Source organism: Calliphora vicina, chromosome 1 (assembly GCF_958450345.1).
Source record: "Calliphora vicina chromosome 1, idCalVici1.1, whole genome shotgun sequence".
Classification (NCBI taxonomy): domain Eukaryota; kingdom Metazoa; phylum Arthropoda; class Insecta; order Diptera; family Calliphoridae; genus Calliphora; species Calliphora vicina.
In genome coordinates this window covers 83,856,704-83,876,563 of record NC_088780.1, presented here as the reverse complement: position 1 = coordinate 83,876,563, position 19,860 = coordinate 83,856,704, and the positions used below count along the sequence as shown (strand labels likewise).

The window sequence follows — 19,860 nt, the reverse complement described above, 5'->3', positions numbered from 1 at the left end:
TCTAAAAAATACTTTTAGTGTATCAACCAATTCATTAAGTATTGGATAAACCAGTTCATTCGTACTGTAGCAGTAGTAACAGAATAAATAATTTTCTAACAGCTACAAAATTAAGTCGTTACAAGTCCAGAAAAGGTAAAATTAAAAAAAAAATGAAATTTTTAACCGGTTTGGATGTATGATTCAAAAAGTACTTCTAATAACAGTAATATTTATGTTATCGAGATAGTCGTGGGTTTTTGCTCATAATTTGTAGTCATTTGTGAACCGATTTAGCTGATTTTCAATAAAAATTTAAGGTAAAGGGTAAGCAAATTAATAAAAACTAAAAAAATTATCCGGCAACTTTGCTAATCATATCGAGCAGGATTTTATTAAACAGACAAACATCGTAATAACCATTATAATTTGTTGTTTTAAAGTTTCTCTTTCTCCACTAAAAAGAAAATAGAAAATAGCCAGGATATGCCTACAACTACAACTAAATACAAATCTAAAACATAGATAATTTCAACCCTCATCAACAGCCAGCAGAGCCAGCCGACTTCAAACTATCAAACTCAAACATCTTCACCAACACTCATGCAACCATCTATCTATACAACAGCAAGTCAAGTTTGAAAGCAACACAACTAAAAACATTTTGTGTACGGCTTCGTGCATGCGTGTGAATGTGTGCGTGTGTTGAAAGGTATTCCGGAAATTGTTAGTAAATGAAATATATCCTTATTGCGTATCCTGTGTGGTCGAAGTCTATGAATTTTCAGTACGTGTGTCTCTGTGTATGTGTAAATATGTTTGTGTTGTTGGTATGACGGTGTTTATAATGACGATAAGGTCGACAGCGACGAACGACGGTAATGAAGATGATGATGATTGTGGCGTGTGTATGTAGTAGTAGGTAAGAAAAATACTAACAACTACAGCAAATAACCAACGAACCATACTGGCAAACGGCAAACCATCATCAGCAGCTGTTTATAAAACGTACACACGAAATTATTTGTAATTCAAACAGCAGCAACTTCAATTTCATTTGTGTGCGTTTTCGCCTTCAATAGTTCTAAACGTTTCAGTTGCAAATACACAATCATCGAAGTAACAACATTAGAACAGAGCAATTTACGTTCAATTATTATTATTCGTTTAACTTCTACCGCACGTCAACGTAGACGTACGTCATCACAAAACGCGTATTTATTTATTTACAAAAAACAAGTGTATTTATTATCATCACCTCACTTTATCACTCACTCACTCTCACTTTATATTTATTATTTTTAACTTTTTTTTTATTTTTCACATTTTACTCCAGTGCTTTAGAATTAACTAATCGAAATGCAAATAATTGTTGTATTTGTGCAACTTCGTACACGTATACTGAATGTATCCTGAGTGTATCCTATCCGGTATACCTTCAGTATACGTAACACGAGGAAACACCATCATCGTTGGACTCCAGAATCTAGTGAAGTGTATTTTTTTTTGTATAATTCAAGTGTTTGTTTTAAAGTTCTCCATTCCATAAGTATTTATTTCACAAAATAACACACAATAACAAATTGTTAATAAATATTAAAATTTTATGCTTTAATTAAATTTAATCACTTTTATTTGAATTACTGTTTTATATTAATTGATACCATATAAAGAAATAAATAAATTAATAAATAAATAATACATTTTATTGTGCAAATGCTAAAAGAAAAAAACCTGTTGATGTTGTATTTATTTTCTCAAAATAGTCAATGTGTTAGAAAGTTAGAAATTCCAAATGCAATTAATAAATGTTTGGAATTTATCTATATGAAAGGTCAATTATATTAAATAAATTATGATTTTATATAAAAAAAAATAAAATGGTTTTGTTTTCTTTAATAAAATACCAAACAAAATTGATAAGTTAAAGCCCTCCAGGGGAATTTAATGCAACTATTAAGTAAGTATGACAGAAATGACAATATGACCAAACGAGTTAGAACAAGAGTAAATTTTCTCTCACACTGGACAAATATTTATAAACACTAATTTCGGCAAAAGCATGACTTTTTCAAGAACAAATTCGTTAAATAACAAAGATTTATATTTTCTTTAAAGGAAAAAAACGTGGATCCAAAAGCTTAAGAAAAGAGAATTAGAAAATAACACTCTCTTCTCACACATACGAAAAATAAAAAAGGCAAGTTTTTGACAGCAGACTTTGTTTTTTCTCGCATAACTCGCATACAGACGAAGATTTTCATATATTGTTTACTAAAGCAGGGAAACTGTTAGGAAAAAATGCTGGATTTTTCAGAAACAAATTCTACAATTTTTTAGAAAACTATTTAAATTTGTTGCAAAATAAGAGATATGTTATTAATTCTAGATTCTTAAAAATACTAAAAACAGAGGAAAAATAAATTAGTTCCCCAACAAATTCTAGAATGCTTTCATATAGCCAATACTTGTTCTAGTTTAACTTTGATATTAATTTTAATGAACTCGCACCTAAATTTAGATAAGATTTAGAGAGGAAACGATTCCTTCTTAGGAATCATTCGATAACTAATTCTTTCACCAGTGATTTTAATTTAAAATTGTTACGCCTAAAACCAGTGCCAGGAAGAGCTTGGGAACTTATATTGTTTCTACGGATCAATTATGGAATTAGCACAAGAAAATCTATATTTACAGATAAAATATTTGATTTTAATCTGTAAATTATATGGAAACTATGACGAATTATGAGGTCTGGAAAGGTTCAATTAGGGACTGATATTGATCTCTATTTCGATTTTAATATTAATAAGGGAGACGGAATTGGGCCTTACATGGGATCTACTTATTTATGCACATTTTTGTATGGATACCGCTATTTAATAGGCATTTATTTATCATATTCCGAAGGAAAAATTTGTAGAGGGTTATGCTAAATTCAATGAGGATTGAATTTCATCTTATTATCTGCAAGGAATTTAAACAAAATGACAAAATATATGTGAAAAATATAGAACTATTTCGAGGTTTTCTAACACTTTGGCTAATATTCTACCATTTTGGCAGAATATACGTATAAATATTGTTGAATAACAGATTTCTAGGTATTATACGCGGAATGACAAACTTATTTATAGCCTTATAGCCATTTTGTTGATAGAGGGTACAACAAACAAGTGTTATTAGATCAGTGTTGCACAATGCACACGTTAATAAATGGGTTTTTTAATAACCGTGACCCGAAAACGTTAAACACACAGACAACTTTTCAGAAAGCTTTATGAAAAGCTTTAGGCCGGGTCGATTTGTATGGAGGATCAAAAAGTAATAATCGTATAGCAGAAACGCAATCTACGTAAAATACAAAGAAAGTTTCCTCAAGAAACCATAGGTCTACAATCAAATCCTATCTTGCGCTTTTCGTCTTTTATCCAATAAAAAAAACTATTAAGAAAAAATTATATTGAAATATCATTGGATAAAAGACGAAATGTGCAAGATAGGATTTGATTTTAGACCTATGGTTTCTTGGGGAAAATTTCTTAGAATTTTCCATAGAATGCGTTTCTGCTATACGATATTTTGTGAAAAAAATCGACCCACCCTAATATATATACAAAACCTTAATAAAAACGTTTATAATTAACCCATAATTAAAATCGCTGATTAAGCCAATATCAGATTATTAAAAATTTGAACTTTGACCTCAGTGATGCAAGGATAAGAGTTAACTGAAAGAGTTAAAAATGCAGATAAAAATCGATTTTTAAAGAATACTTGTGGAAGGGTATATAATATTCGACACTGCCGATTACATCACTCTAACTTGTATTTAACCAGTATAACCAACATATGCAAAAAAACGATTATTTCAAGCTAATTTTAATTAAATAGACAGAATTTCCTAAAATTTTAAAGTTTACCTCTTCTCAAATATGTTGAAAAAATCAAAGTTGATTTTTCATTGCCACCCTAATATACACATCGAATTTTTTTATATGTTAAGGTAGAAAGAATATTTGATTTTTTAGGCACAATGTTACTGCTTAAATATAAATGAAATAAAGCAACAAATTGTTTAATGGTAGGAAAAGAAAATAGTCGACTTTATGGATTTAAAACCGACCAGTAAATTGGTACGTTTTGTCATATAATAAATTCTTAGAGAGAAATTTCAATGGAACAAATTAAACAGGCCTGTTAAATGTTCAAAAAATACAAAACAATTGAAATATTACACAACTTAATCGAGATCCTACTGTACGACATTTAGCTGATTAATTGTTGTTGATCTCACTACATACAAATTTAATTTAAACTAACGATAAATTTATATCACAACTATTGATATACCCGTTTACACACTCCCTGGTATTAATGCCATACACCACCATAGTGGGGAGGGTATATTGGGTTAGTGATGATGTTTGTAACGTGCAGAAATATTGTCCCAATACCTTAAATTATACCAATCTACTAAGGATCACTTTCTGAGTCGATTAAGATCAAAGATACTTAGACAAAAAAAAAGAAATTTTATATCGATCCAAGGACGAAGCTTATCGGATTTGGTTAGAAAATAGGTCCATTATTTCACCTAACGCCCTTTTAACTGCCATATCTAAAAATAATGAAGCTCTCATAAATATCTAAATTAGACAGATATCCAAAACAAATTCAGCACAAATAAGTCGGTCCATCATTTTCCTGTCACCGGAAAATGATGGACTGTCACTCTCGAAAATTTCATTAATGAGAAAATAGTTTAGTATCCAAATAACACTCAACACAAACAAGTTCATATATTCGCAAATCACGCCACCAAATATTGTGGCGATAGGCCCATAATTAGCCATATAAGGCCCATTTCCGAAAATCACATATACTTGGTGTAGGGTATCATATGGTCCGACCGACTATACTTTCTTACTTGTTTTTAACACATTTTTGAAATTTCCATTTATAATTGTTGTAAATTTTAAGGATTAATTAATGATATCTAAGAGAATAGTTAAAAACAACTACGAAAATATAGTCAAGCACGATCATATGATACTCCTTGTAATTATTTATTTGTAGAAATTCTTATTTGAAGTTGATCAAGAGATATCTTTTTATACGAAACTTATTCGTATAAATTGTATCTCGCTAATAATATTTACTAGCGGAAGTTTAGCTTAAAAATAATTTTCGGGAGAATTTCTTTTATGGGAATTATGGATATAATCGTTCAGAAATCAGTAAAATGGTGTTATTATGGTTATTATGAGGAATTTTATACCGAAAATAATAGTACTAAGTAATGTTTGATTAGAAGGATGCAGTGGACAGGCTGACCGACGTATATCGTTAAATAGACTGATTGTGAGTCGAGCAGTACACTTTAAAATGGTTGTTGGACCAATATTTATACCCTACACCACAATAGGAGGGAGGGTATAATGCGTTTGTTCAGATGAATATTAGTCTAACACCCACCTTAAAGTATACCGATCGACTTAAGGTACGGTCACACATGGCAAATATTTACTCAAAAAAGCGTAACGACTTTTTTAGCAAAATTAGTTTGATGTGTTTACTCTTACAAGTGTTTTGTAAGATCAAACAGCATCAAAGAAAATAAAACTAAATACCTAGGTACCTATTTGTTTTGAATTGTCATAAGTAAATGGCGTTTTTGACAATAAATAAAAGAATTAAAACATATTTTATTTAGCGGTTACGTCTTTTTCGTCAAATATTTTCCATGTGTGACCCTACCTTTATAATCACTTACTGAGTCGATTAGACGATGTCCGTTCGTCTGGCTGGCTGGCTGTCCATGTAAACCTTGTGCGCAGAGTACAGGTCGCAATTTTGAAGATATTTCGATCAAATTTGGTACATATTATTTTTTCGGCCAGGACCAAGCCTATTGAAACTGGCTGAAATCGGTCCATTATTTCACCTAGCCCCCATACAAATGTCCTTGCGAAATTGGACTTTATCGGTCATAAATGTTTAATTTATAAATGCATCTCCAAAAATTCCGCTCCAAATAAGTTTTATATATACAAAATTCATGTCACCAAATTTTGTTATGATCGGTCCACAATTAGTCATAGCTCCCATATAGACCCGCCTCCGAAAATCACTTTAACGTGCATAAATCGCTTAAAAATTTTAGTATACATACAAAATTCAACATAGTTAACTTCAATATAGACCCATATAATTTAATATAGGCCCACTTCCGAAAATCACTTAAATATATAAGTTATTGAAATTTAAAAAAAAAAAAAAGTTTTTGCTCTTTTACTTAGTGTAGGGCTTGACCGACCATACTTTCTTACTTGTTTTGGATGTTTTTGTATTATAAGCACAAACTCAGCTTGGCAACTTATTGATTACTTACTGATTTCAAATTTCGCAAAATCGCTAATTTAGGCCATTAATTATACATTTTTTCATGTTTTATTTAATTCTATTTAACATTAAAAATGGCAGCAATAGTTCAAGTTTAAAAATTACAATTTTTCTTCTTGGGATTATTACATGTTTAACGCCATAATCTTTAATCTCGTATTAAATTACTATAAAATATTGCAAAATATTTCGGTAATAAAATCTGGTATAAATCGAAATTACAGTGAAATCAAATATGAACGTTTTTAATGAATTTTTAATACTTTAAGAAAAAGTCTCTAAACTTTTTTGTAATCAAAATGTTTTGACATGATCATTTTCAATTGGCAGATTCCCAATGTCGAAAGAAGTTAATTGACAACATTTGATATTATTTCTAAACAAAATCGTATCCAATTAATTGTGAATAAATTCGAAAAGAATCAATCGATTTTTACGACCGATATGTAATTTTATTGCTATTATGACTGCGACAAAGCAATAAATCTGAACAATTTCTTTCGTTTTCGATTTTTTATGAGTTTTTAAAACAAGAAATTAGCTATTTTCACGTAAAAAATGTGTTTTTTGCTTCAATTTGTTATTATAACTCAGAAAATACTCAGCCTATTTAAACGAAATATATAAACGGATTAAAGGTTATGTAAGTCTCATATTTTCTAAGTACAATAATAACATCGGACTAATGATTTTTGAATTATCATTAATTATGTGGAGAAATGTGTAGCAAAATTTATAATTTTACTTAAAAATTTTTTTTAAAAAAAATCTAGCCATAGATTTAGAAATTTGGACCATATTTGTACTACTTTTTTTTTAAAGCCTCTAAAATGTTTTCGATTTTGTTACCCTGTGTAATTAGTTATTGGATATAAATTGCGTTTGGATATAAATTCGATTTCTAGTTATTAATATAAATGTTTTAATATTAAAATGTTGGCATAGCAGCAACAAAAAATGCATTCTATTCTTTTATTTCGGTTTAAGACATTTTTCATTTTGTATAAGTACTTTAAGGCTAAATGTACTCTTAAATTAATAAATTTAAGTAATAAATTCGAAATTATACGTTAATAGGTATTATAAACACTAACAATAATATGAAACACAACTGTGGTATTGTGTGTATATCCTGCAATCGATACAAACATTTGTATAAATTGGTAGCGCCATCTGTTGCCAAGTAGCAAAATGTCGGTATAAAGCAACACTTCTCTTATTAGTTTTGTTTGTGCGCATGATTCTTGTCAGTTGTTCTACCAATTAGTTCTTATTCTTGTTCCTTTTATCCTAAATGATGTTTTTTCCATAATTTTTATTTGATAATAATCTATTTAAGTTATTAACAAAACACTCGTACAAGAATGGAAAATTAATAAAAATTGATTAATTGCGAAATGAAAACATAAAAAATTATATTAAATTGCATTTTGCAATAAAAATTACATTAAGATAAATGAAATTATGACGATAAAGCTGGAAATTCTAGTTCAGAAAATTGCTCAATGCAGTACATCAGTGTTAAATGCATGAGTATAAAAATCTATTTTTAGTGAACTTTAGAAATATTAATTATTATCAGATAATGCGAGTATGTATGTATGTAAAAACACGAACCTGAGATAGTATGTATTTTAGTCGGGGCTGTGCAATGCTAATCAATGTGGCACTGATCGGTAACTAAATATGTGGTAGTAAATATAGAATATCTGAACCAACTGCATAACAACATATGAAGATTTCTAATACTTTCAGTATCAGAATAACTGTCTGAGTCGATTTAGAAATGTTTATCCATCTGTATCAGTTTTTTTGTTCTTTTTCTTGGACCAGCACTCAGGGGATGACCCTTACTCATGCATAGCATTGTGTTGGTTATGGGAGGGAGGATAGAGGGAGTACTGTTTGTAGACATTTGATTTGAATATTGAAACTTAGCAACCATAAAAAGTTCGTTCCAAATAGAGCCAAAACGACAATATTATCTCAAAATTATATCTCTGGAAATGGTATTATCGGGATAAAGGTTACCAACATTAACTACATTCCCAAATACGTGGAAGATCGATTTCATATATGTATGAACCAGCCTATAAATTCATTCAGAAATGGAGATATCGCTAACAAATGCACTGAAATTAGTTGTAATTCAACTGCGAAATTGTCTATTTATGTAATATACAAGTTTAATTCTATAATAAATCTATATTATAAAAGAAATTTCTTGAATAAAAGACAGTAGTTTGATCAAAAAGGTACATGGATGTACATGGACAACTCACTAGTAAATGGACAGAATATAAAATAAGCAGAAAGTATAAATTTTGTAAAAAGAAAATAAAATATAGGTCTTTTCATATTGTGAACCTATTTTAAGATCCTTCCAAATTTAAGAAGTTTTAATCGTTTGTCAGGAGGTAAATTGTGTGAATTATTGTTACAGTATAAATTATATGACCGTTTCAGCAAAACAAAACGGAATCTCGAGCAGAAATTGAACCAGCAATAACAAATTTGAGTATTTTTTTAATTTTCTCCAAATTTCTATAGAACTTTCGGCATTTCATGGACTAATGTTGGACAGGCATAAGGACGATAATCTGTTAGGAATCTGGAAATGTATTGTAGGAAATTATTAAATATTTTATTAATAAAACATAACATTTATAAATATTTGTTGTTTTTTATTTGTTTAAGGAACGATACAAAAATAAAAAAAATCAGGTTTTTTTGGTGTTTTAATGATTTTATTGAAACAACAAGAGCGGAATCTAAAAAAAAATTCAAACCAAAATTTTACTCAAAATAATCACACATACGAGTGTTGTTTTTGTTTTCACATAGTTTTATTTACTAATACATTCTCAGCACTTATTTTTTTGACAACTGAGATAGGTCTTTGACAAGGGAGTTTTCGCTCTACATATATTTCTCTATGGTTTGAAATTTAAATAAATTTTCAAATATTCTATTTCAGTAATAGTACAAATATTTTAATAAAGAAACACAGTTTTTTTTATAAAAAATTACGTATTGTTTGATTTTATTTTGTATTTGTAGTATTTGGCAATACTAGTATTTATACACAGAAAGAAAAAAGCACTTCTAAATTTAAGTTTATTTTACTCAAATTTAGCCAGAAGTGTACTTAAAAATTTAAGTACGATTCATACTCATTTGTACTTAGAATAAGTATAAACGGGATTGATTTCAAAAATCAAGCGGAAATTTTCTTAAAACAAGAACGAAATTCTTGAATTAAGTAAGAAAATCTTGTTTTAAGTACAAGTGAGAAGTTAAATCAAGTAGTTAATTCTTAAACTTCATATTAAGAGTAAGATAACTTGAAATAAGAAAAAAATTCTTATATTGATCCATAAAAGAAAAAGAGCGGTATAAAATTTACTCTCTGAGCTGTTCTCAAAGTAATTTTCTACTCGCGCTGTCGGTTAGTTACATGAATAAACAAGCAATTTCATCAGTCTGTATTGTGCATTCCGTGTTCCGTGTTGTTCTCTATAGTTTTCGGTGTTTTGTGTTGTGTGAAAAAAATATGAGTGAAGCAGAAGTGGTTCCGGACAAAGAAGACACCCTCCTGCTCCAGCTTCTCCAGGAATTTCATCAGCCCAGTGTTTATGGGTATTTAAAAGGTAAGTCTATAATTTATTTATTATTGTGATTTATTTTTAAATAATACAGTTATTCTATTTATAAAACATAATACAGCAAGTCAATCGAAAACTTTGGATAAGTTTCTTTTTACATGTTTTCTTTTGGCTTACTATATTATGTTTTATAAATAGACTGTTGAATTTGCAACAAATTCTTTAAAAACAAAATAACGGTACAACGTGGTATGTACGTACAAATTTATTAGTTGCGCATATCGTTTAGAAACATTTTTTTAAGACGCAAACAACAAATAATACAAGCATTTTGTTCTTAGTTTAAGAATTATCGTGCTTGATGTTTGTGTGTCTATAATATAGACTCTATATTATAGGCACACAAACACCTATATATGTATTGACATGTGCACAATTTGTTGTTTGCGTTGTTGTGTGTATTAGTATAAATAACTGCGTTTTGTCCATGAACTGATAGTATTTTTGTACCACAAATGAAAAATATGTTTCTTATTGCAAAAATAAAAGTACAGTCACTTAGAAAAAATATAAAAATAACTATACGATATTAATGATTTATCCTCATATTAATAAATAATTTTTAAATTTATCAAAGTTTTATAAAACGAATTTTGTATGGAATTATTGTTTTATAAACCTTTGAAAATTGTTTATGAATATGGGGGTAAATCTTTAATATCGTATAGTTAATATTATAAATGAATTTATAAATAATTTTCATATTATATCATTTGTTTGTACATTTTTAGCTTCTCAGGTAACATATGTACAACAGCTTGCAATGGTGAAAACATTAAGGAAGCAATACCTCCTCTTAGTCTTCGAATCGAATTTAGGAAGAAGCTTTTAAGTGGAAAAAATTCAGGTAAGAATTTAATAATACAGATTTTTGCAAATATAATTTAACAAATCTTAATCTTAATCTATAGTTTGGAGCCGATGACTACACAATTTCTGTTGAATCCAAAGTTGACAACTGGCTAATTGAAGAAGATGACTTCCGTGGCAAACGAGTTTTAAGCAAGGTAATAATTGTTAAAGTGTATTAAATTTAAATTAAAAACAAAATAAAATTTATTAAAAATAAAAAATAATGTGTTTTTCTTAAATCAATCTTAGTTTGGCTTACATCAAGTACGAATTCGGACTTAAAACAATCCTATTTTTGGATTATATCAAGTACGAATTCGTGCTTAAATCTAGTTCAGAATTCTTGAAACAAGCTTATTTTGCGATTAATTCAATCTCGGACATACTTAAATCAATCCGATTTTTGGATTATATCAAGTACGAATTCGTGCTTAAATCTAGTTCAGAATTCTTGAAACAAGCTCATTTTGGGATTAATTCAATCTCGGACATTCTTAAATCAATCCGATTTTTGGATTATATCAAGTATGAATTCGTGCTTAAAACAAGTTTAGAATTCTTGAATCAAGCTCATTTTAAGATTAATTCAATCTCGGCCGTACTTAGAGAGAGCTAAAATTAAGATTTTTGGACTTGATGAATCCGTACTTGAATCAAGTATTATGTACTCGGTTTAAGAAAATCCGTACTTACCCTACTATTGACACCGCTCCGGATTGATTTAAGTACGGATTACTCAATTTTTTTTATGAGTGTACATACATAGGAATCAAAAAAATTTACGCTTAAACTAAAACTGATTTAATTCACATAGCATTTTATTTTCAAAACAAATAAGCAAAATATAGGCTCAACAAACGCTTGGTCACAAAATTTTGCATCTGCTTTGTATCAGTCTTAATATTGCATTAAATTGTAAAGAAAAAGTACTTTATGTTTCACAGCTCTGGAATCAACCACTTATTATTGCACGTACAACAAAACTCTCTTATGCAAGCCAACAATAAGCCGCATGTGAAACGTTTCACTAAAACTGCACACCTCACAAGAGGGTGCATTAGTGAATCTTGCAGCAAACACAACTGAAAGACAGACAACAAGCCAGACTGACATACAACTGCGGCTGCAACTAATGATGAAAAAGAATTGAAACAACAACAACTATAATGTAAAAACATGTATGAAAAGAAATTTCATAACTGAAGTCTTGTTACAACGTCAACCGGCACACAATGGCTGACATTGTTTATTTGTGTTTGTTTTTGAGGGAGAGTCATGGCTGTTTTGCTCTTTTTCCTCTCTCTCTCATTTGTAACAACAAAAAAAAAAACAAATACAAATTTAATTCGGCCATATTTGTTTTTGGAACTACTTTTAGTACGTATTTCATACCTAGTAGTTGTTGTTATTATTTTTGTGCTACCATTCCGTTATTCAAGTGGTGGATGATTTTCCCATCTATGACTGACTATTTTTCTTTTCTCTATTTTCGATTTTTATTAGTTTATAGGAATTTCAATAGCATTTTCTATATTATGAGTTTTATTAATTAAAAATTTTTAAAATATTCCTCAATACATATTTTTTTTACAGTTTTCTGTGATTAAAAAGTTATTTATTGTAGAGCTCTAATTTTTTTAATAAAATTTTATTCAGAATTTTCAAATTTGAGGGTTTTATTTTTTGAGGAACTGAATAATTTGTTTATTATGGTAATCTTATATGTCATTTTTACAAATACTTTCTTTAAGTGCTCTCGGAGGGTTTAAAAATTGATAATATTATCTATTTGGTAAGACATTAATTTGATACCAAATTTATATTCATATATGAGGAAGGCACTGCCTCAAAAGTGAGTTAACACCAGTGAATTTTTTGATTTTTTTAAGATCATGAAAATCATTATAGTTCGACTTAAATATTTTTTTTCAGAACCGAATCTATTATTTAGCCCGAACCGAAACTTTTAAATTTTAAACGACGGATAGATTTTAGGATTTTCATTATCTGAAAAATTTAGGTTACTAATTTATAAATTCTTAAATTTAATTACAAGAATTTTTTCATTATTTTGATAGCTGTACTAACAGTTTCAAACTTAGATATTACATCCAATATAAACTAGAATCAATAATAGAATCATAAATAATGTTGGTTAAACTTCTTGGCGAAAGTTATATTGTTGTATAGAAATTAATTTATAAAAAAAAAATTACATCTTGTTGATGTCAGAACACCAGGAATAGAACACAACCGTCTCCAACTTTCAAAGAACGGCGTTACGAACGAAGTCCCCAATGAACAAAGTCCCCAAACCGAAAATGAATTAAAACCCCAAAATTGGGGGTTTAATTCATTATGAATTAAAACCCCAAAGTTCTAAATGAAATTAATCCCCAACAAAAAGAACTAAACCCCCAAACCGAAATGAACTAATTCCCCAATTGTTTTTCATAACAAAAAAAAAAAACTTGGAATGAAATAAATCCCCATTTTTCTTATTTTTTTTGAAAACAATTAACAAAAATATGCAAATTCAATAAAATTTAAATAAGTTCAAAAGTATAAAAAAATGTACATTTTCAATTAATAAAATCAAAATTAATTATAAATTTGCATTGAATCTTCAACGATTTCTCGGCAAACTGTGAACTTAGACCCCAAAAATTTATTAATAAATTTATTTAAAAAAGAAGAAAGTGAACTAACGCCCCAAAAAAATTTTGGGGATTTATTTAATTTTCAGAAATTGGGGTGTAATTTCATTATGAATTAAGTCCCTAATTTTAGAAATGAAATAAATCCCCAAAAAATTAACTAAGTCCCTAAATTTCGTTGTTGGTTTTTCCTATATAAACTTTTGGGGCCTTAGTTCATTTTCGGTTTGGGGACTTTGTTCATTGGGGACTTTGTTCGTAGCGCCTCAAAGAACTGCTTAGTCAATAATTTATGAACCCAAATAATTTAAATATAAGTATTGTATAATATTTAAACAAACCTTTAATTTAGTATTCCATATAAGTGTATAACAAATTCTTCTATCTGAAAAATAAGAAATAGAAAAAATCAATTATTAATAAAATTTTTTTAATATTTTTATTAGAAAAGAAAGAAAATCTATAACGCTATAAGAATTTCAGTCAAAAGCCTGAATTTATTTTTGTACACTTTATGGTTCGTTTTACTTGTCACAAGGAAAAAAACATTAAAATTGAACAAAACGTCAAATGAATAATTGAAATTCATTGAACTGCAACAGTGGTTTCACACAACGGCTCATAAACATGTCACAAGTTAAGAATTAAAGTGTATTAAGGTCTAAAAAAAAATTTAACAAAAAAATACAAAATCTTACAAAAACAAAACCTTAACGATATCTCAACATTGTCAGGAGGAGAAAAAACAACAAGAAACAAGAGAAAATAACATTCGAACAGAAAGATCATAATTCATGAACGAAATCATGACAACAGCCATGAAAGGAACAAAAAAAAATTACCAAAAAAACTCCATGTTTTTTTAATCTTTTTTTAGTTTTTATACTGTAATTTATGAATTTAAAAAAAAACAATAACAAGAGATATGTATCTATATTAGGGTGGCCCCAAACAAATGTTGTGGATGTTCAAAAAATTCATTCTAAAGGTAGAAATAGAAGAAGTATAGTATTTCCATAGAACAAGTAAGAACATTTTTTTTAAAATAGAAGTAAAATAAAATTAATTGAAGAGTTAAAACATAAAATTTTTTATGCTAAAGAAAGTGTGGATTACAAAGAGCGGAATCTTGAAATTAAAATTCTGAAGCATTGTATATAATTTGCATCTTATAAAGTACCAAAGGTTTAAAAAGCTTAAACGCCATTCACCTACAGCTGGTAGGTGAATGGACTTCTTAAACAAACAAAAGATTAATTTTAGTTGGGAACATCGACACCTCAATTTTTCTCCATACAAAAGGGACCACCCTAATACCCATACTTCGAAATGTACAACAACAATTATTAAATAAATAAAAAAAAGTATTTTGTTTATTTAGTATGCAATTGTGGTGATAATTTTCGAACGAAGAATAAACGTATTTTTAGTTGTTCGTTTGTTGGTCATGATTAAATTGAAATTTAAAGAATTTATTTCATTTTGTTAATTTTTCGTATATTTAGAATAAAACTAAAAGTGGCAGTTTTAAAATTTATTATAAATTTGGGAGTAGTTATAGAAATTATCGATTTTGCAATAATTTTACAAAATTTGTGTGTTTGTTACATTTTAAATGAATATATAAAATTATTTTATAAAGAATATATTGACATATGTATATTCAGAAGGTGAATAGTATATAAAAACCTTAATGCTGAGATAATGTGATTCCATATATATTTTTAAGTACATAACTAAATTATAAAGGTTATATTTTGAAATATTCTCTGAAATATTATTTTATTTTAATTTCATAATTTAAATCTTGTTATATGGAATTATTTCTATAAAATCAATGACATTTAAAAACAAGTAAGAAAGTATGGTCGGTCAAGCCCGACCATATAATACCCTACACTAAGTAAAAGAGCAAAAAAAAATTTTCTTTTAAAATTTAAATAATTTTTATTTTTGAGTGATTTTCGGAAGTGGGCCTTATATGGGGGCTATGACCAATTATGGACCGATCACCATGAAATTAGGTCGTGTGATTTATGTGTATATTAAAGTTAACTATGTTGAATTTTGTGTGTTTACCAACATTTTTAAGCGATTTATGCACGTTAAAGTGATTTTCGGAAGCGGGTCTATATGGGAGTTATGACTAAATATGGACCGATCGTAACAAAATTTGGTGACATGAATTCTGTGTATATAAAACTTATTTGGAGCGGAATTTGTGGAGATACATATATAAATTAAACATTTATGACCGATAAAGTCCAATTTCGGGAGGACATTTGTATGGGGGCTAGGTGAAATAATGGACCGATTTCAGCCAGTTTCAATAGGCTTGGTCCTTGAGCCGAAAAAATAATATGTATCAAATTTCATCGAAATATCTTCAAAATTGCGACCTGTACTCTGCGCACAAGGTTTACATGGACAGCCAGCCAGACAGCCAACCAGACGGACGGACGGACGGACGGACGGACATCGCTTAATCGACTCAGAAAGTGATTCTAAGTCGATCGGTATACTTTAAGGTGGGTGTTAGACTAATATTTTTGGGCGTTACAAACATCTGCACAAACGCATAATACCCTCCCCACTATGGTGGTGTAGGGTATAATTATTTTTTTGTTTTGTCTATCACACCCACAAAAATACAAACATATTTAGAGCAAGAAAAAAATGATAATAATTTATAACTTTATTAAGTAAAGGCAATAGAATACATTTTAACTTTGTAGATAAATTAATGAATACTAATATCAATAAATAAAAATTAAAATATTTCTAAAATTGAAATTCCCATATAAATGTTAACTAGTTTAACACTGCTGTTTTAATGCGCTTTTTATCATAGTATAAATATTTCAATTAAGTTTTGTTGTATTCGAACATAATTGCTGCCAATTTTATTACACTTTCTAATTGTATGTTATTATACAGTGGAACTAAAAATAGAGAATCATATAATGCTGGCAGTAAAAATCCAATTATTTTCATAAGTATTTAACAAATTAAAGTCCTGTGAACTGAAACCAAATTGAAATATTTTAATTCAAATGGCGATTAAATGAAAATATCCAGCTTGATGGTACACTCTACACAGAAAAATGAAATTCATAATTGGAATGAATTTTGTAATAAATATTATTAATCGAACTTGACTTTTTTTCCCAAACTTAATTCATTCAAAATAAGAACATGTTAATAAATATTATAAAATTTTAGCCCGGTATTATTAAAATAAACTAAGAAAAGTTGAGATTTACATAACCTTTAATCCGTTTATATATTGCGTTTCAATCGACTCTGTAGTTGCGGAGTTACAATAACAAGCAAAAAATATATTTTTTACATGAAAATAGCTATTTTTTGTTTTAAAAAAATCATGAAAAATCGAAAACGGCAGACAATGTTCAGGTTTATTGCTTTGTCGGGAAGCCACATGTAATAGCAACATAATGAGATATCGATCATAAAAACCGATTGATTATTTTTGAATTTATTCACAATTAAGTGAATTTGCCCATTTTCACAAAATTTTTTATACACATAAAATTGAGTAGTTAATGTTCTTCTTACGATTGATTGAATTTTAAAAACATTTTCCCCCTACTATGTTCAAATTTTCACATATATATTGCGTTTCAATCGGCTCAGTAGTTTCTGAGTTATAATAATAAATTGAAATAAAAAATATATTTTTTACGTAAACATAACAATTTTTATGTTTTAAAAAAGTCATGAAAAATCAAAAACGAAATTGTTCAGGGTTTTGGCTTTATCGAAAAGCCACATCTAGTAGTAGCAAATTGAGATATCGATCATAAAAATCGATGGATTTTTTTTTCGAATTTATTCACAATTAAGTGAATTCGATCGTTTTCACAAAATTTTATTTTTTTTGTTTTATATACATAAAATTAAGTAGTTAATGTTCTTCTTACGATTGATTGAATTTTAAAAACATTTTCCCCATGCTATGTACAAATTTTCATATATATATTGCGTTTCAATCGGCTCAGTACTTTCGGAGTTATAATAACAAATTGAAGTAAAAAATATATTTTTTACGTGAAAGTAGTAAATTTTTTTGTTTTAAAAAAATCATGAAAAATCGAAAACGGCATAAATTGTTCAGGTTTATTGCTTTGTCGCAAACCCACATATAACAGGAACAAAATGAGATATCGATCATAAAAATCGTTGGATTGTTTTGGAATTTATTCAAAATTAAGTGAATTATCTCATTTTCTCTAAATTGTACTTATGTGTTTACAAGAGTGTACTTTGAGTGGAAATTTTATGAGTTTTGTTTTTGTCTCAATAAAAATATATAAACGGATTAAAGGTTATATAAATTTCAATTTTTCAAAGTTTATTTTACTAATATCGGACTAACTGTTTTTGAGTTATCACTAATTATGTGGAGAAACATCTAAAAAATTCACAATACTACTTAAATTTTTTTTTTAATTTTTTTTTTAAATCTCCATAGAATTTAAAATTTGGACCATATTTATACTACTGGAACCACAATACATCAAAATTGTGTAGTGTTTAAAAAGCCTTTAAAATTTGTTCGATTTTGTTGCCCTGTGTAATCGAACAAGTCCAATATGAAGGCCACCTTTAAGTCTGGAAAGTTAAAACCATAGAGATTTATATGAACCAAGGTTTAATAATTGATGTTGTACCAATTTGATACCAGATATCATTAAGCAGAAATCTGAAATATATGAATATGGCAAATTTGTTGCTCTATATAAAATATGAATAATAATTTCGCTTTAAAGCAAGATTTGCTTAAATTATAAATTTTCTATGGAATATCGTGTTTGAAACATAATTTGTTGCACTGTTGAACTGCCAACAAATTTTCATTTCTAATTCATTCTCAGCACACTCGTTAGTCAATGTTGTAATTATAAATTTTCTATGGAATATCGTATATTGTGTAAAATAATAAGAATCATAAAATGTTTAAATATTCTAATTAATTGTGTGTGAGAGAGTGTGAGCGTATTGTTATTGTTGTTATCTATTGTTGTATTGTATAATAAATTGATTCGAATGTAAATAAAATAAATATGAACCAATCGACTAAATTAGACTGAAAATGGATAAATGGGCGAGGTGTTTTTATGAGGCTGTTTTTTTGCCATAAATATTGTTACAATGTTGTTGGTTAAAAAAAAGGTGTGTGCGAGCAAAATACAAATATCTAAAGATTTAAATGAAAATATGTACTTACTTGTATTTGAAATGTATTTATAACAATTTCATAATTTAAGAAAATAAATTTAACTTGGCCATTATTATATACTTACTATTTATTAATATGCATGTGATTGGAAAGGGAAACAAGAGTAGCGGGAACTTGGTGTGGTAGGAAACATTTAAAGGCCATTAAGTAAACATTTTAAGTAAATATTTAATTGCATTTTTAATTGTGCTGTGTTTGCAGCATTTAGAGTTGGCAAGTATCTGGTGTATAGAGTTTGCAAATTCTTATGATTCCCCTTAGTTTGTGGATTTTAATTTAATTTTTAGGAATGTTGTTCTAATGGAGTATTCATATGTATTGTAGTTATATGAAAATGTAAGTAAAGCTTTTGTAATTTTTACTGATGTTTACTAGCAGTTGTTTTGCTTTTGTGGGAATTGGCGGAAAGTACAAACAATTTATTTGCCTCATTAAAATTCCATTAGTATTGATGTTTGTAAACGCAATGTACTCGCCCATGTAAATAAAATGTTAATTTTATAATTAGATGCATTTAATATTTTCGGGATTTCTTTTCTCATTGAAAACAGGAAAACTCTAATTGCTTACTTACTGCTGCCAGTACGTGTGTAAAAAATATCCAGACTACTGAAAACTTTGCCATCAAACTAGGCACTGACGATGTACACCATTGACTTGTTTGTCGCCAGCAATATTATTTAAATTCAAGTGCTTAGGTTAAATACTCAGAGTTCTGGGGATTTACATACTATTAAACAAAACAAATTATATAATATTTAGTTTACAAGTTTTCTATGACCATACAAAATTAAACGTTCACCAGAATTTCTAAATTTGCTTTAGTTTTGTTTTAAAACTGTTAATATTTTTAGAAATGTTTTTATAATTTTTTATCGCATGGTAATGCTAATGAATGTATGATTTCAAAGTTATTTTTGTATCATTACTCAAGGTAAAAGGTATCTTTTATTTTACTACAATATGATTGCTACAATCATGTGAGTAGTAACTTAAACATATAATGGTTACCGCAAATTACGGTAAACATGTACAATTATAT

The 19,860-nt window shown here is 28.2% G+C and overlaps 1 long non-coding RNA gene across 1 annotated transcript in view; it reads right to left on the bottom strand.

Moving 5' to 3' along the window:
• LOC135961980 (uncharacterized) overlaps positions 1-19,860 on the bottom strand; it is a 335,365-nt gene that overhangs the window by 123,357 nt on the left and 192,148 nt on the right. Inside the window, exon 3 of the long non-coding RNA XR_010576621.1 lies at positions 13,900-13,943. This is a non-coding gene — a long non-coding RNA (uncharacterized LOC135961980). The remainder of the gene's footprint in view (positions 1-13,899; positions 13,944-19,860) is intronic.